This window comes from Equus przewalskii, chromosome 5, assembly GCF_037783145.1.
Source record: "Equus przewalskii isolate Varuska chromosome 5, EquPr2, whole genome shotgun sequence".
Lineage (NCBI taxonomy): Eukaryota > Metazoa > Chordata > Mammalia > Perissodactyla > Equidae > Equus > Equus przewalskii.
The window spans coordinates 5,734,468-5,751,661 of record NC_091835.1 but is presented as its reverse complement, the minus strand read 5'-3'; the positions used below and the strand labels follow the sequence as shown (position 1 = coordinate 5,751,661).

General features: G+C 42.0%; 2 long non-coding RNA genes across 2 annotated transcripts in view; both read left to right on the top strand.

The window, feature by feature from the left end:
- The window catches only part of LOC139083210 (uncharacterized), a 62,916-nt gene extending 61,034 nt beyond the window's left edge, over positions 1-1,882 (top strand). Inside the window, exon 5 of the long non-coding RNA XR_011539745.1 lies at positions 1,489-1,882. This is a non-coding gene — a long non-coding RNA (uncharacterized lncRNA). The remainder of the gene's footprint in view (positions 1-1,488) is intronic.
- Positions 1,883-4,550: 2,668 nt separating this feature from the next.
- LOC139083211 (uncharacterized) lies at positions 4,551-7,043 on the top strand. Its single transcript, XR_011539746.1, has 2 exons — positions 4,551-4,962; positions 6,483-7,043. It is a non-coding gene; the product is annotated as an uncharacterized lncRNA (long non-coding RNA).
- The last annotated feature ends 10,151 nt before the right edge of the window (positions 7,044-17,194 follow it).

The following is a 17,194-nucleotide window of genomic DNA, read 5'->3' as shown; positions in this document are numbered from 1 at the left end:
TGTATCTCTGATAATGCTTTCAGATTTAAGATCTACATGCTAAATATAGATTTCCAGAGAGATAAGATAATAAGATGAGATTAAAAAAAGATAAAAATCATAGGGTAACAGGCCTGGGTCAGTACACGCCTGGGTGGACTAGGAAGTTTTCCAATTCCCTAAAGGCACTGAAAATATTGTGCAAGTGCTGTGTGAATGCAGGCTTGTCGAGAGAGATAAGTAAAAAAAATAAGAAACAACAAGCTTGGGTCATTTTATCTCTGGAGGAGGAGGGTGTTTGCTCTGAAGAAAGAGCTGATGAGTTGCAATCTTCAGCCCAAACACTCTTGAAGATGGTTGGTGACTTTGTACCAGACACAGAGTTCTCTCTCCTCCCAAAACTCATCACTGACTTGGAAGACAAGTCGCAAAGAGATGAAAGAGCAGGATCTCAAGACAAAGTAGTCCAGGGCAAACATTTATGGGAATGGCAAAGAAACTCACTTGGGAGGGTTAGCAGTGTGCTGAGATCATCAAGATTTTCCGATTAAAAATTCTTATGAGAAGAAAAGAGGGAGACCATTAGAGAGAGTCCTTGAGCTAACTAGTTCTTCTCTTTTTGAGGAACAAGCCTAAGTGGTTAGGGGCTATATATGGAAATAAGGACTCGTAGCCATATGGTGAGGCCTCTTGTATGCAGGAGAAATGGAATAACTGGCCTTCACGGGACAACCAGAAACCATTGAACGGCCAAGTCTTATGATGATCAGGAAGCCCAAAGGACCACCGTCCTCCTGCCTTGCCAGGGGCAGTGGTTCGTGGAGGATTATTCCAGGGTTTGTCATTAACTAGCCTCAGCCTTGTTGTTTTCACATTTCCAGTTCCTCTGCTAAAAGCCCATTTCTGTCTTCAGCTCACAGACAGAGGCTACTAGTCATTTTAGGGATTGGCTGATCTTGGTGAAGAGTCTACCCCAGCCCAGTCAGTTGTGGTCAAGTGGGCAGATGCACAGAGTACAGACAAAGGAATTCGTACATCAGCAACTATTAGGGCCACTTCCTTCCTTGGTGGGCTAGGGCCCTGAAGCACCTTTGGAGGCTCTAAAGTCATGGCACTGGATCCCCAACCCAGGTAGTATAGATGGACTTTCTTTGGCAAGTGCACTTATGTGCCTCTGCCTTTACTTTGAAAACTCAGACACCGTTTAATTTCATTTCAGGTGTGAGGTGTGTTGTACCCTAAATATCCGCATTATACACATATAGATCAGGGAGCATCAACCAATTAATTCTGTTTTATTTTTCATTTTGTCTTTTATGTCTTTTTTTAACGAGAAATACATGTGTGATCACAATGTAAATACACGCATATACATATATATGTATATATATTATATACACATGCATAATATATGTCAATGCCATCTTTTTATTATAAAAAGAAGATTGGTCTTATTGATGTACTAATACACTAAGTCTATCTTTCTTGCATTCCTGAAACATCTCCCAGAAGTAGCACAAAAGAAGAAGCCTACTGTTTCTTCCCCAAATGGATTACTATTAAATTAATATGGAACATTCTCTGAAGGTGCCAGAAAGGCCTTGGAGAGGAATGAGCATTATAATACTACCAGGAGAATTGCAGCTCTTAAAAATGGTCATGGCCGCTCAAAGCCATCTTGCTCCATCTGGAGAGAGTCTATGAAAGTCATCAACTGCCACGTGGAAGCTTAATAAGGAAGGGACACTGCTGAGTCCTACATACAGAAATTGGTAAGATAGACCTGAGCTTTTGCTGGGAAGAGAGAGAGTGAGAAGAACTTTTCGCTGAAGAGACTTTCAAGGTGGAAGATGTCCAAGTTGCTTTGTCTACATGACGGTGGCCAGGAGAGTAAGAGGAGGCGGTGGGTATAATTCCGTGTTTGTGACTCTTCATCATCAGCTGCTCTGTGAATCGCCTTCCCTTAAGGTTTTAATTTCTTGTCAATGTTTTCTTCTCAGCACCTCTCAAACCATTCCCTTCTTTGGTGCTTTGTGTTTTTAACTTTTCCGTTGTTGTCGTTGCCTCCTGCTAACTTTCCCAGTGCAAGTATTCTAATTACTTTGAAACAACCCTAAGTAAGGCATTTGAGGAACCAATTGAGTTTTTTTGTCTCCTCAGCTCTTTTTCCTCCGGCTCATGTCCAGCGCAATTGTTTCCCCATTGCATTATTTTATTTGAAGTGGCCTATATTCATGATACTACGGATTTAAGATAACACAAATAATTCGTAAGTTAGTATGACGAAGTAATGACTTTTACTCTCAGTTGGTTCTGCTCCTGTTTCTCATCCATTCTTTCTGCTTTGGCTTTTTCTTTCAGTGTCTTTAATCATTATCTCATTGCATCTTCATATAAATTATCTTGTTTTATTTTCACATCTACCACTTAGAGAGGTAGTGAGGTGCGGTGGAGAATTCAAGTTACGTGCTATGTGCTTTACGTATGGGTTTTCATTTAGTCTTTACAATAACTGTTTCAGGTAGGTATTCTTATTCCTTTTTCGCAGGTGAGGAAACCGAGCCCAAGAAGGTTTAGGAACTCTCCCAGTCTCACATAGTTGATCGGTGATGGAGCCAGGGTATAAAACTCAAAGCTTGTGATTTAATTACCATACTCTATTATCTCGCTGTGTAACCACTATTTATGGGGTCCTTACTAAGCACCAGGCAACTTTAGATGCCTTCTCTTGTAAGTGATCTAGCAGCTCTATAAGGACTTAAATAGCTACATAACTTACTAGCTGTGCGACTGCCAGTTAACGTGCCTGAGCCATACTTACTTCATCTCTCACATAACACTAATAGTACTTTTCGATCTCTGCCCCACAATTACTGTGAAGAATTTATGAGAGAAGGAATATGAAAATAATCTTTAAACCAGGAAGCACGATGTAATGGTATACATTGTAAGCGTGGAAACGTTATTACTCCATTAATTAGATAATTTTCCAGATGAGAAATCTTAGGAAAAGAGAGGTAGATGTAACTTCAGCCACAAGTGTCCCCTGTGTGTCAGGCACTGTCCTTAGCACCTGGTGGAGTGGTCTGCCCAAGGTCTCCTGGTTCATTAGGGGCACATCTGGAATTAGAGTTGGGCGCGTTCCCTCGAGATGGAGTGAAGAGTGCTTTCTAAGACATTCCTTGTCCCAGAGGTGAGGTACTAAGCTGAAGATGGTGATACCCAAAGTTGCTGCTGAATTTAAGAATGGAATTTATTTCATGCGAACTTTCCCTCCTGGAGTTTTATACCAGTCTGGTTGCCTTTTGCCGGGCATTGCCCTAGTCCTGCAGTATTGTATGATTTTCCAGTGTAGTAGATGATATCCAGATTTCTTTAGCCTCTTTTAGAAATTTCTTGCTATAAAGTGCTGGATCTGGAGCTTTTTAATATTCAATCATTGATTTACTTTTTAAACAAATGGAAATGGAAGCAAGATGTTTGGTTTGAGAACCTTCATGGTTTGCCCATGCCGATTTTGCAGGTGCCCAAGTGCCACATATGTTTTCTTGGGGACACAGAGTCACAGAAAGCAAGGCTCAGGTCGCCACTTGTGTTTTTTATCTGCTGGTATGTACTCTATGGGGAGATAGATGGTCTTCTGTCCTCTCTCCCAAATAATGAGACAGGATACCCAGGGCACGAGTCAGCGACAAGGGCTCTCTGGATTATCTTCCCTCTTGCCGCTGGCTCTCACTGGACCCTCAGAGGGGGAGGATCATTATCCTTCGCCGGACTGGATGATGTTTGGAAGAATGTGGCTGCAGTAAGGATATATTTGAGATAATGAGGAAGAGACTTATACCAGGGAAACAAGGCTTTTCGTAGCGGGCCTCTGAGGCTCGGGCAAACAAACTCAAGGCTGAGCTAATCGCAGCCAATTTTTTAAAGTGATATTCAGGTAACAATTTGAGCGAATAGAAAAATTATTTTAGCAAAAAATCTCAAAACAAATCAATGCATAGACTAGAGATGAGTAATTTCATGGGTTAGCGCAAAGCTATTAACCAATAACACGAAAGCAAATTCCTATTATTAAAGAATTCTATTGCGAAGTTACAGAAAATTCATGACTTTCCTAGAAGGAAAATGAGCACTTGTTTTATTTACATTAAAAAAAGTCATGTTTAAGATTCCTTACAAGTGGTATGTGTGTTTATGTATGTGTATGTATTTAATTAAACAAAGTTTAACTTAAATGTATATTTAATTAAAAACATGTATTTAATTAAATACATGCTTAATTAAATGTGGTTTAATTTGTTTATTCATCTCAAATTATAGAGCAGTCTGTAGTTTAGATGGGACATGGTTTCTATCAGTCTTGACCTGTTTTTCAGATGTCTTATTTTTTTGAATGGGTAAGAGAAGAAGAGATGGCAATAATAATAATAAAATTAATGATAATAGTAATAATAATAACATTTGTATAGTGCTTTGCAGGGTTAATCTCTTTTAAACTTCGAAACTCAGAGAGAGGGTTTTTGACCAGGGAGTCAGGCAGGCCAGGCATTATTATCGTTATTTTTTATGATTGAATATTTTTTTTATCATAGTCATGTTAAAAAACTTAAAGTCAAATATTTTTGAATTAATAAAGCAAGTAGGATTTTACTTACAAAACATAACAGGTTTCTGGTAAAACACTGCCCTAGTTGGCAACACATATTATGTGAGAAAGGCACGTGACACAGCTGTGTATAAAGACTAGTGCGAGGTGGTTGCTTAGAAAACCCCATTCTCTTCCTTCCCTGGGCATGGCTGTGTCGTTAGTGCCTGGCGCTCTGCTAGGTCATCTGGAGGAAACACAGTGTGTTTAGGACGTGCTGCATGCCCTCATGCTGTCTGTGATCTGACTGGAAAGAAAGAGCATGGCCATCTCTGAAGCAGGAACTGTGGCTAGAGCTGCCCGGGTCATGCACCCACCCTGGAGTTGTGGCGCAGGTAAGCCCACCCCAGCCACATACACCGAGAGGGTGAAGGGCAGTTCCCCAAAGTAAAGTCAAACTATCGTTTTCAGGTAAAAAGTGAATGGATTATGGGCAACAGATGTCCATCCCAGGTGCTTCTTCTGATGTCCCTAGAGTTAAAAAGTCCCAGGTGTTCCCACTCTCCAAAGCCCTCCCTGTTTCTCTCAACTCTCCTCTCTCCCAGTGCAATTCTGTCATTTCTAGTTGCAAAACGGAATGCGTTTCCCCCATAGAAACAGGGTTATAAATGCTGGTTAAGCGTAGTTAATATGGTACCATTTTTAGTGTATAGTTCAAATACATTAACTTTAAAGAGCCTTTTGTGGGTAGTTTTGAGGATTTAACCATAATTTATAATACAGTGTCTATGTGAAAATATGTGCTGAGAAACCGAACACTCAAACCAACAGACAAACTCTTGGAACGTAAGCTGGGCTTGTAGGAGTATGATTGATGCTAAATTGCGCAATAGAACCTGGAAGGGCTGAGACTGCTCAGAGAAAGGGGAGTTCCGTTGGAGCTCTGTGGGCCTGGGGAAGGGGTGGGTACATGATGCTATCAGTCCATCAGCCTCTTGATAGCATCAAAATCTGACTCATGTTTCCCACATAGCATCCTGTGGATATAAGGGTGACCTGAGTCTCACGTCTCAGGGCCGCTGATCTGGTGCTGACCAGATAGCACTTCTTTCCTCTCCCGTTACCCCAACTATGTCCCACCTGAAACTACATCTTTACTTGAAAACGAGAGGAGGAATATATTTTGATTAAGAGGTCTTTTCTATTTGTTTCAAACATTTTAAATACAAAAATATAAGAAAATGTAAAATGTTTTACATAGAATATAAGAGTGAAAATTCCCCCACCTTTACCCCAGTGCTGCCCCCCCGCAGTGAAGTATTCACTGCTTCGTATATTTCAGGGCTCATTTTATAAAATGAATTTCTTAATGTGAAAATAAGTTACATCTCCTAGTTTTATCAACATCAGGCAATGTGGGCAGGAAAAGTGTCTATAATGGTTCAGGACTTTTCTGTTCCAGCCCAGTGGTTTATTACAGTTTGAATGGGAGTAGGCATGGATGTTGGGGAGACGGAGGGAGAATTGAAAGATGAGTAGAGTAAGTGTAGTTTGAGAGGTTCTACACGTCTAATACGGTATCTCCTCCTGCTTTGAAAATCATTGCTTCCTATTTCAAAGTAGGCCATACCTGACCTCTCCATGGTTTACGGCACGTGTTCTTTAACTGATGGCCTGTTTTTAAACAATATCACACCACTTATTTAAGAATGCTTTCATTTTCTAAGTGTTTCACTATTGCTTTCATAATTTTTCTTCTATGTGTATTAAACCCACGATACGTTTTTTACTTTAGTTATTTATCTTTTGATGGAACTAAAAAAATTAATAAGTATTTTATATTTACCCACATATACACCATTTCCTGCAGTCTTCATTCTTTTTTTTATGATCCAAATTTCCGTTTCAAATTGAGGAGGTGACTGAATGAAGCCTTGGTGAGTCTCGTGCACGGCAGGTGTTTGCAGAGAAGCAACCACAAGTTCCGGATCCCCAGGCGGGAGTTGGTACAGAAGCACCAAGAGAAGTGGTGGACTGGGGGAGGCCTGTAGCCTAGACTGGAAAGCCATGCACCGCAGGACATTCAGATGGAGGTTGCGGTGGTGACCTGGACTGTAGTCATGGTGACTGTCTGTTGATGTGATCAGGGGGTGGGGACTTTGAGCCACATATCAGTCTAACTTCTCACCCTCTGGGTTGGGTAGAGGGGGCTGGATATCGAGTTGACTCTTATGGCCCGTGGTTCAATCAATCATGCCTACATAATAAAACCCCAATAACAACTCTGGACACTGAAACTTGGCAGAACATCCAGGTTGTTGAACTCATTGATTTGCTGGCGGGATGACACTGATTCTATGGGGAAAGGGCTCATGAGTTCTACAATTGGGACCCTTCCAGACCTCACCTTATGTGTCCCTTCATTTGACCGGTCCTGATTTGTACCTTTTATAATAAAACTGTAATTGTAAATATAGTGCTTTCTTGAGTTCTGTAAGTCATTCTAGTGAATTATGAAACCTGAGTGGGGATCGTGGGAACCTCCAGGATTTGTAGCCAGCTGGTTAGAAGTGCAGTGGCCTGGGGATCCCTGGACTTGTGACTGGCATCTGGAGTGAGGGCAGTCCTGTTGGAGACTGTGACCTTAAATCTGTGGAGTCTGACACTAACTCTGGTGGTTAGCATCAGAACCGAGCTGCAGCGTAGAATGGTCCCTTAACCAAAAGGACTTGTAAGATTAGCCACAATATATGGTGCAATGCAATGCAGAATAACCAGGACTAGATTAGACCAGTTACCTTGTAGGAAGTCATCAATACCAATCCCAGATGATTCAGAGGAAAGCCCTGGGACCAGAGACCCCCTTATTACTTTCGTGTCTAGATGCTATATTGAGAAGGAAGAATGAGAAGGAAGAATGCTTGAGAAGGGAAACAGCGCCAGCAGGGTGTTCAAACTTTGGATGGATTGCGAAGGTATTTGCTTTAGATTGGAATAGACTGAAGTTTTAAAAAATTCTTAAAAAAAAATTTTATTAACAAGTTTATTCTGTTGAATCAGCAGGACTAGGGACTTGAGAGCAATAGATCACTATAGAAATTAAAGAAAGCTGTCTTTTCTTCACTTGCCCCAACTCCCTCCCCGCCAAACATCTGTGTTGTAGTGAGTACAATTTGATTCGACTATGTAGAGGTTATTCTATGTAGAGCTTATTGACTCATCCTGGAGTTTCCTTTTCGGTTCAGAAGTATCTTGCCATATGGACAGACCCACATTTTCCTTTCTGGTTGTCAAATTATGTATCAGGTGGGCTGGAACATAATCAGTGAGTTTCCACGAAGCAGATGGACTATATTCCAGTGATTCATCAGTTTCCATGGGTGTTCGTCCAGGCCGTGTTTTGGGCCTCTGGTCCAGTGTTTGGTTATTGTGGGATTTTCTGTGGCTTACAAGATTCATTTGATCAATTACTGGTTATATTAAATGCTGGGAAGGAAATGAGGGGTAAGATCCTGGTTTAGTTGTCCTTTCTTCTTTAAATAGGTTGATTTTTACCTCTAGTAGGAAAACACACAGGCAAATAAATGACTTTGACAGAGTTTTTAAATTGCTTTAACAAGTTAGTGCCAGAAACAAAGAAGATCTGGATTCGATCATCTTGTGTGTTCTTAGATCCTCTTCTGTCTCTGAAAATGCCTGATGCTGGTGACAAATGCAGATGAGGAGGCCACAGACTGAAATGTCTGCTGGGGCAGGTAACAAAAATAGATGAAGTGGGCAGGTGTTGACTGGGGCAAATTGGACAAATGATCCAGAGGTTGCCAGATGTCTTATTTTTTCAAGAGAAACTAGAAATCTATTATTTTAAAAAATATGACTTGGGGGCCGGCCCCATGACCTAGTGGTTAAGCTCGCATGCTCCACTGCAGGTGGCCCAGTGTTTCATCAGTTGGAATCCTGGGCGGGGACATGGTACCGCTCATCTTGCCACACTGAGGCAGTGTCCCACATGCCACAACTAGAAGGACCCACAACTAAGAATATACAGCTATGTACCGGGGGGCTTTGGGGAGAAAAAGGAAAAAAAATAAAATCTTCAAAAAAAATTATATATATGACTGGTGAAAATAGTTGAGTGTTGGCAAAAACCCCATAAATATACAAATACAGAATCACTTTGCAGGATGAGTAATACCTACTGGCCAGCCGTATTTGGCCAAGTCATTATTTGCAAGTGCTGATATAAATGGGGTGGTTCCATGCAAATCCACACGTACGAAGAGTGAGAAAACCTCTTTGTTCTGTAGTTAGAATCTCTCTGTGAGGCTTACTGAGCAGGGCTTTTCTTCTTAGTATTTTATGGCTTAAGATATGATCACTTGGTAATAAGTACTGATTAATATTCTCTCCACAAGAACCTTACTTGCTCCTCCCCAGACTGTTCTCAGATTCGCTCTCTGTAGATTCTCTTTCCCTCCTTACTTCTCCCTGGTCAAACCATCTTCATTCTCCTCTTGAGCTTAATGGCACCTGGTCCATGAGGACTACACACTGCCTCACCTGTCCTCGTTTTCTCTCTCTCTCATTTTCCCCTTTGTGTTATAGCTCATATTTCTCTCTCTCAGCTTTGCATCACTCAACATAACTTGTCCTCTGTAAACATTTCTTAAATTGGATGGAAGTCCAAATTTTATACAGGTTCACATATCCCCATTATTTTCTGTTTATTCTTTCCCTTAATTAAACCCAAGGGATTGTCTTCTAAAGAAATTTGTGGCATTCTGTCATAATTCCTTCTCTGCATTTTCTTTCCATACCTATATATGTCTGCTTAAAAACAAATCCAGGCACATGCATCCTGCCAGTATTTAGTAGCAAGGTCATTTTTTTGTAGTTTTAATTAGCTTTTTTGACTTTTAAACCATAGGTCTACTTGTCAGTGACAGACTGGATTATTAGTTTTATTATCACTAAATTGTTTGGTTAAAACTCAGCTTTGTATTATGTGCATAGTGAGATAATGTATTTAGGACTCTCTTAAATGACTTTGCGTCTCATTAATGTTGAACATGCTTTTCCTGTGTCTATATTAGTACTTAGATTACTAATTTTCTTTCCATTTGAAGAAGAGAATTCCTAATAAATGTTGAAGAATTGAATCTAGTTCACAACTACTGTGAAGACCTCTACTGTGATTTTTTCTTCTTACTTTTTCGGTAACTTCTGGAAGTTTCCCATGGATTTTACAAAGCAGCTCTGAAAATGAGGATAAGGTGACGAAATCCAAAAGCACAGGGGGTGGTCCAGAGATGGGAAAGCCCAATAGACTTGCGTGAGCCAACTGACCCGCCCTGTGCCTGCCAAGGACAGACTCGCTCTTCTCCTTCTGTTTTCCCTGGGCTCATCTGAGTGGGGCCTCCAGGGATCCTCTGTGTGATTAAATGGATAAAACAAGGAGGACTTGGCTAGCACACCACATGGGTGGGCCAGCCACTGTCTGAAAGGCAGCGTTCATACGAAAAACTCTAAAATGTTCCCTTTCACTTAGATTCAGTGGGGTCCAATAATTTTAGATGAAACTGTGGCCGTTAAAGTTATGTCAAACCGCAAGGTAGAATTAAATCTGCTTATCAGAATATCGTCCAGAGTAAGAATCAGGTGGCACCTAATATTTGACTTATCCTACTTTGTACCTCTCAACTTTTGCTGCTTTGGTTAACCTCTCTATGAGATATGTTGGTTTCACAGAATAGACAATGCCTTTTATCTGTAGGGACGTGTGTAGATGCCTCAGATGACAGAACTGAGTGTGAGTAGCATGAATACCTACCATTTATTTCTCCTGCTTCTCTTTCCAAAAAAGGATAGCAATATATGTTTTCCAAAAGATGCTTGGTAAATCACAAATAAATATGGAATTAAGAATATAGCTATCTTCTGTTACTTCTTAGATTAAGTCCAAAACATCACTTCATCCAACAGAGATTCCTTGGTTCGATCCCTCTGCTCTATATTCCTATTGTACCTCTAATTTCTCCTATAATAACACTCATGGCACTTTATTTTAATTCTTTCTTTTATTGCCTAGATCCCCAGGTAAACTGAAATTTCTAAGGCAGGCACTAAGTGTGTCTTGTTCACTATGATATTCTTAGTACTCGGCACAACTGATGTGTGCCTTTAACAAACATGTTCTTGAAAAATACTTGTTAAAGGAATAAATAAATAAATAAGCTTCATTTACAAATATATGGAAGATTCTTGATATTAAATTGTTAACCCATTTTTACTACTGATGTAAATGACATTATATCTACTTTTTAAATACATACACATAAACTTAGGCTTATAGTACTGTAACGATCAAATTTAAGATGGCATCAATTGTACAACACACTACTATCTTATGTAAAAATTCCTGCCAATTGCAGTGTGACCTAGTGCTTTCTTATTTTTTAATGTTAAAAAAATCTTAGGTACAGTAATAACTCATTTTACAATTTATTAAAATCAGTGCTTTCCATTTAAATTAAGAAATGCTCCAAATGGAAGAGATTAAAGCCAAATATGGGTACTGGTAAGCAATGAGATAATTTTAAAAATGGAAGCCCAAATAATTTTAAACTTTGTTGTATACCCATTGCCAATTAAAGAATATATGAAAATGACTTTTATTGCCAAAAACTCTTAGGAAAGTTATAATGCATTTTTTATCTTCTCAAGGAATAGACGCAAGAAGAATCCAGTTGCCTTCTCAAATATATCCATTTTCTTCTTATATAGTGAAAACATTGGCCTCCAGTCTTTCCAAGATCTGAAATAATTTTATACATTAATTGTATATTGTGAAATGTTCTCTTCTGCTTCCTGGTCTTCCCAAAAACAAAAGTAAAGTGGCACTAAATAGTTTCCTCTAATTATTTTCACAAAACTCTGAAAGGAGGAAAGTCAATTTAGGAGGAGAAAAAAACATTTAGGCTAGATCCATTTTGTGTTTAATTGGGTTGCACTGCGGAAGGTCAGCACTCTTTGGTTGGTTGGTGGTGAGAATGTCCGGAGCGGCCATTGGCAAGCTCATGGAATTGGCAGGAGACACAAAGCAGTGAAAGTGATGAGAAAGAAGGAAAGGATGAAGGAGAAGAAAGAGGCAGAAGAGAGAGAAGGAAAAGAAGGAGAAAACAGAGACCATTATGTGTTGGCTTTTATTTTTCCTGCACAGGGAGACTTCCAATTGCAGCTGTCATAGAACACAGTGAAAGTCCGTACGTCGTCTAGAATTTGAGCATTGTCCAAGAATGTACTGGTGTAAAATCCATGTGTTGGTCTTGCAGCTGAAAGCTTCTTGCTTTCACCACCTTTTGTAAAGCCTCTCGTTGATCTGTCACATCATTTGCTGCACTTCCTCATTCTCACTGAAATCTTTTCTTCATCTGGATCCCAGGTTTTCTTCCTGCTTTGTGGGTAACCTCATATCTCCATTTGGATGTCTATTAGGCATCTCAAACATCATGGCAGACCCCTGATTTCTACTCTCTCTCATCAATCTGCTCTTCCTGCCATCTTAGCCATCTCAGTGAATGGAAACTTCATGCTTAGAGGAGAAACCAGATAGTCATCCTTGACTTCTCTTTCTCATCCCACATGCAACCCATGAACAGATCTTGATGGCTCTGCCTTCAAAATATATCTAGAAACTTGGGCCAGCCCCACGGCATAGTGGTTAAGTTTGGCACACTCCCCTTTGTCAGCCCTGGTTTGCAGGTTTGGATCCTGGATGTGGACATATACCATGTGTCAGCCATGCTGTGGCAGTGACCCACATATAAAGTAGAGGAAGACTGGCATAGATGTTAGCTCAGGGCTAATCTTCTTCAGAAAAAAAAAAAGATATGTGTGTGTATATATATATATAACCTGACCATTTCTCACCACCTCCACTGACACCACCCATGTCCAAGCTATCATCATCTCTCGCCTGGGGCACTGTAGTGGCCCCAACAGGTCTCTCTGTTTCCCTGCTTGCTCCATATAGCATGTTCCCAAAACTTAAGTCTGGTCATGTCACTCCTCTCTTCAGAACCTCCAATGGCTCCCATCTGACTGATGTTGACCTGCAAGACCCCCCATGATCTGGCCCCCCGTTACCTCTCAGATATTCTCTATTGCTCTTCTTACTCATGTTGCTCAAGTCCCACTGGCTCCCTTGCTGCTCCTTGGAGAAGCCAGGCCCGCTCTGACTGCAAGCCCACTGCTCTTGCTGACCTCTCTGCTCAGAACAGTCTGCACTCAGATATTCACAGGGTCTTTGCTACACCTCACGAGGTCTCGGTGAGGTTTTCTCTGATGACCCTCTTTAATTTTTGCGATACCACCAAGTATTCTCTATCTTCCTTTTCTGCAATAGTATACAATTGTCTTGTTTATTTTGCTTATGTCTGCCTCCCCCAACTAGAATATAAATTCACAAGGCAAGGATTTTGTCTGTTTTGTTCACATAGAACAATGCTGGGCACATACGAGGCATTCAAGAAGTATTTGTGCTATTATTGTTGCCTCCTCTGTGCTAGGTGGTGCGCTAGCCCCACAAGAGCTGAGAGCGGCAGGATAAGGGTGAGAAGAGGGTCATATGAGGAGATGTGAAATATTTTACAGAGAGGCTGATATTTGAGCCGTGTAGGAATTTGTTAGGAAGGAAGACAATGCACTTCTGTCAGAGGAAACCACGTCTCTAAAAACATGAAAGTATAAAAACAACTCCGATTTAGAATGCTCTCTTCATTCATTGCACTCACTATGTTCCCATCACTATTGTAGGCACTGGGGGAAAGAGATGGAGAAGAACAACAAAGTCCCTGCCCTCAAGAGACATTTCAGCAGCAGTTCAACAAATAAATAAAGAACGCCATTTTGTAGTAAGTTCCCTGGAAGAAATAAGCAACATGACATCATGGCCACAAGTAGTTGAGGTGTGAGATCTAGTCTAAATAGGGTAGTCAGAGAAGCTGTCTTTGTGGCTGTGATCTCTGATCTAAGACTTGAAAGAGAAGGAGTCAGCCATGTAAAGATCCAGGGAGAGTGTGGTCTGGGCAGAAGGACAGCAAGTACAAAGTCCCTGAGGCCAGTGCGACCAGAGGACAGCAGGTAGGGGTGGATAAGATGAAGTTACAGAGGTGGGGAGGGCAAGGTCTTAGAGGGCCTCCTCAACCGTGTGTAGTAGACTGTGCTGTGCCATCCAAATCCAACTCCCGGCCCACCACTTCTGCGACTGGAGCACTCACTGTCCAGCTGCCGTGAGTAGGGGCAGAACGAGGGGCAGCTGACCTCCCTCTGGGGATTACCCTTGGCTGAAAACAGCCTGGTCGTCCAAAGTCACACTGTCTTCCCCAGGGCAGCCCACAAGCAAGGACTGAGATACAAAGGCTCAGCCCCCTTTGCTGCAATGAGGAATGACGCTGTATGGTCATCCTGGCTCTTGGATCAACTGAGGCTTCTGCTGGGACTGTGTTGCAGCCCAATTTTTCTCTGTCCGATCCTCCTTCCTTCGTGTCCCCCATGCGAGTTGCTCCTGAGAGCACCTCCCAATAAACTTCTGTATACTAACTTCTGTCTCAGGATTTGCTTCCTGGGGAGACCGACCTGCCACACCATGGTGTATATTTTAAGTACAAACCAAATCCATGGAAAGTTTTATGCAGGAAGGTGACAGGATCCGACTTATGGTTTAGGAGGAGCAGTCTTGCCCCTGATTGGAGAATGGATTGTAAGTGGGAAATGATGGGGTCTTCATGGGGAGAAGTGCCTCTTCTTGTCTGAACTGTTATGAAGGGACTGGGGGCTCAGATGGATATGGTGGCTGGAAGGACATGCAGACCCAACTCTCATGCTGGAGGAAACACTATTCAATGGGGAGGACCTATGGCTTTCACTAATCAGGCTGGACGGGACTATTGATGTCTGACATGGATGCCCTCTAAGATGAAATGATGGCATGTTGGGAAATGTGCAAATGTTAGACCACTGTGTTTTAATGTTGCTGCCCTGTTGGGACTGAAGGAGAAACCACAAAAGTGGTTGAAAAGAGTGGATGTTCACACTATTATTAATACACGGAAGCAGGCAGTTCCTGGGGAAGGAAATCAAATCTTCAACAGCAGGTCTAGGACAGAACCGGACAAACTTCTTTTGTCTGGGCCTCAGGGCAGTTAGCAATGGAGAAGGTCACAGCCACCCTGAGGTCAGACTAGCCTCACCTTCCTCCATCCTCTGGTCTTCTGCTAGGGCTTCACATTAGCCAAATGTAACCAGCAGCCAGAGAGTACTGAAGGCTCATCAATGAGGTCGGTAGAGGTCAGTATCTCCGGCAGAGAACAGGGTGGACAAAAGTAGAGAGTGAATCTGGAGGGGCAAATGGTACATACCTGGCATGCAGAGGAAAGTTCCTCTGTGTTGAAATTCATACTTCTCAAACTCTGATATGCAAATGGATTGCCTGACGACCTTGTTAAAATGCAGATAATGTTTTAGGAGGACTGAGGTGGGACCTGAGATTCTGAATTGCTATCAAACTCCCCAGTGATGCTGCGGCTGTTGGTACATGGACCACACTTGGAGTAGCAAGACTTTTCTAAACTAATTTTGTCAGAAGCTACAGCCTGCTCTCACCTGTGTGAAGGAAGCGGCTCTTGACCACCCGAGGAGCAGGCAGCAGGGAGGGAGTATATGCCTCCCTTCCCTTCCTCCCCAACCTTGAGGGCTGGCAGCACGTGGACAGAGAAGAGATTGATGGCCTGAGCCTGCGGAGGCAGAGACCAACCAACTCAGGAAAGCACATAAAATATCAGCACCTTTGAGGATTCCCTGGAAAGGGAGTCTTGAAGTTGTTGTAAATAACGAGAAAATGACCTTATTTATGTTTAATGGATAAGGAAACCTGGACTTAGGGGGAATGAATAAAGTTTGGTAGTTCAGGCTCAAAATCCATCATGGAACGCCCATGTGCTTTGCTTTGCTGTTGCTCCATTGTTGACGGCTGCCTTTCTTAGTCATTTGTAGTTGGGCCATGACTGCTGAGAACAGAGAATCCTCAAGGGTGCAGGGCCTCTCCAGGAGGGGCCTATGGTCCCATGCAGCAACAAAGCACAAAAACATGTTTTTGACCACAGGCAGGCTGCCTCAGCTTTTTGCCACACTTCATTCCTGGAAATGTCATTGAAAGCAGAAAAATGGCAAGGAATGAATTGTTTTTTCTTCTCCCACCATGGTATAGCCAGCACTGACTGTCTTTTCTGCCCAACGTTCGGGAATCGGTGAGGCAAAAGGTTGACAAGTTGACTTTGAGACCATGAATCAGCAGAGAAACTGTTGAATGAGTGAATCAATGAAATGAAAAGTGAAATATAGGGGTTTGCCAGCTCCATCAGGTCAGCAGATGCGTGAAATGTAAGAGGGGACAGGAGTGAGGCAAGCCGGCACATTTTTCTTTTTCTTGGTATTAATAGTTGAGAGTAATTTAATCCTAAATTCTCTCTCCAAGAGCTACATAAAGGAGAGAATCCTTTTTAACTTCTTCAACAGCGAAACAGTGATTTTAAGCAGAGCATTCTGCGTAAATTTCTGTAGGCCATAAGCCCCTGTATGGTGATGAGGGCAAGCGTGTGACAGAAGGTGGGAGTTGACCGGTTTGTGGACAGGGAGTTCTACTCTGAAGATACAAACACTAATGCAGATGCTCCTGTGAATTGCAAATATACAGCACTTGCTCTGTGCCAGGCACTGGTCCAAGGGCTTTGCATAAGGAAGCCAAGAGTCAAAGCCACAGACACCCCCCTGTTATGGACTGAATGTTTGCATCCTCTCCACGTTCACATGTTGAAATCCTAACCCCCAATGCGATGGTATTAGGAAGTGGGGTCCATGGGAGGGAATTAGGTCATGAGGGTGGGGCCTTCATGAACGGAATTGGTGCACTTATCAGAAGAGGCATGAGATGGCTTGCTTCCTCTCTCTGCTCTTTGCAAGAAGATGGCTGGTCTGCAAACCAGGAAGAGAGCCCTCACCGGAACCCAGCCATGCTGGCACCCTGATCTTGCACTTCCCAGCCTCCAGAACTAATAAGAGAAATAAATGTTTGTTGTTTAAACCAGCCCATCTATGGTATGTTTGTTACAGCAGCCCAAACGGACTAAGACAGCTCCTGTCACAGGAGCTTTGAAGGCACCAGTTCTCACCGTTTAGCTTTGTCCTCACTCTCCCCTCAGCATGAAAATGCTATAGGCGGGGTCGAAGAGATGGGGAAACCTGATTTATCTTTATTTCTTTCCTTCTTCTAGTGACTCACAGCTTTACCAAATAAAGATTTAAAAAAAAGTAAGTTTGTGAAGCCCACACTCAGTAAGGTGGATTAAGAAGGGAAGAAAAGAGAAGTTTTTATTTCTTTTGTGAAGTTTGGTGGCAAATTCTTTTGACCCTTGGACTGAGTTCTCTGAAACCATCTGATCGAAATCCTCTCTGCTTTACAATTGCCTCCATCCTCTCTGCCTGCCCCCTAGACAGTTTCTTAAGCACAGCTAAATTCTGGGGATGAACTATTGTTAAACACAATCCTAGGGCTCTCAAGGAAATATTCAT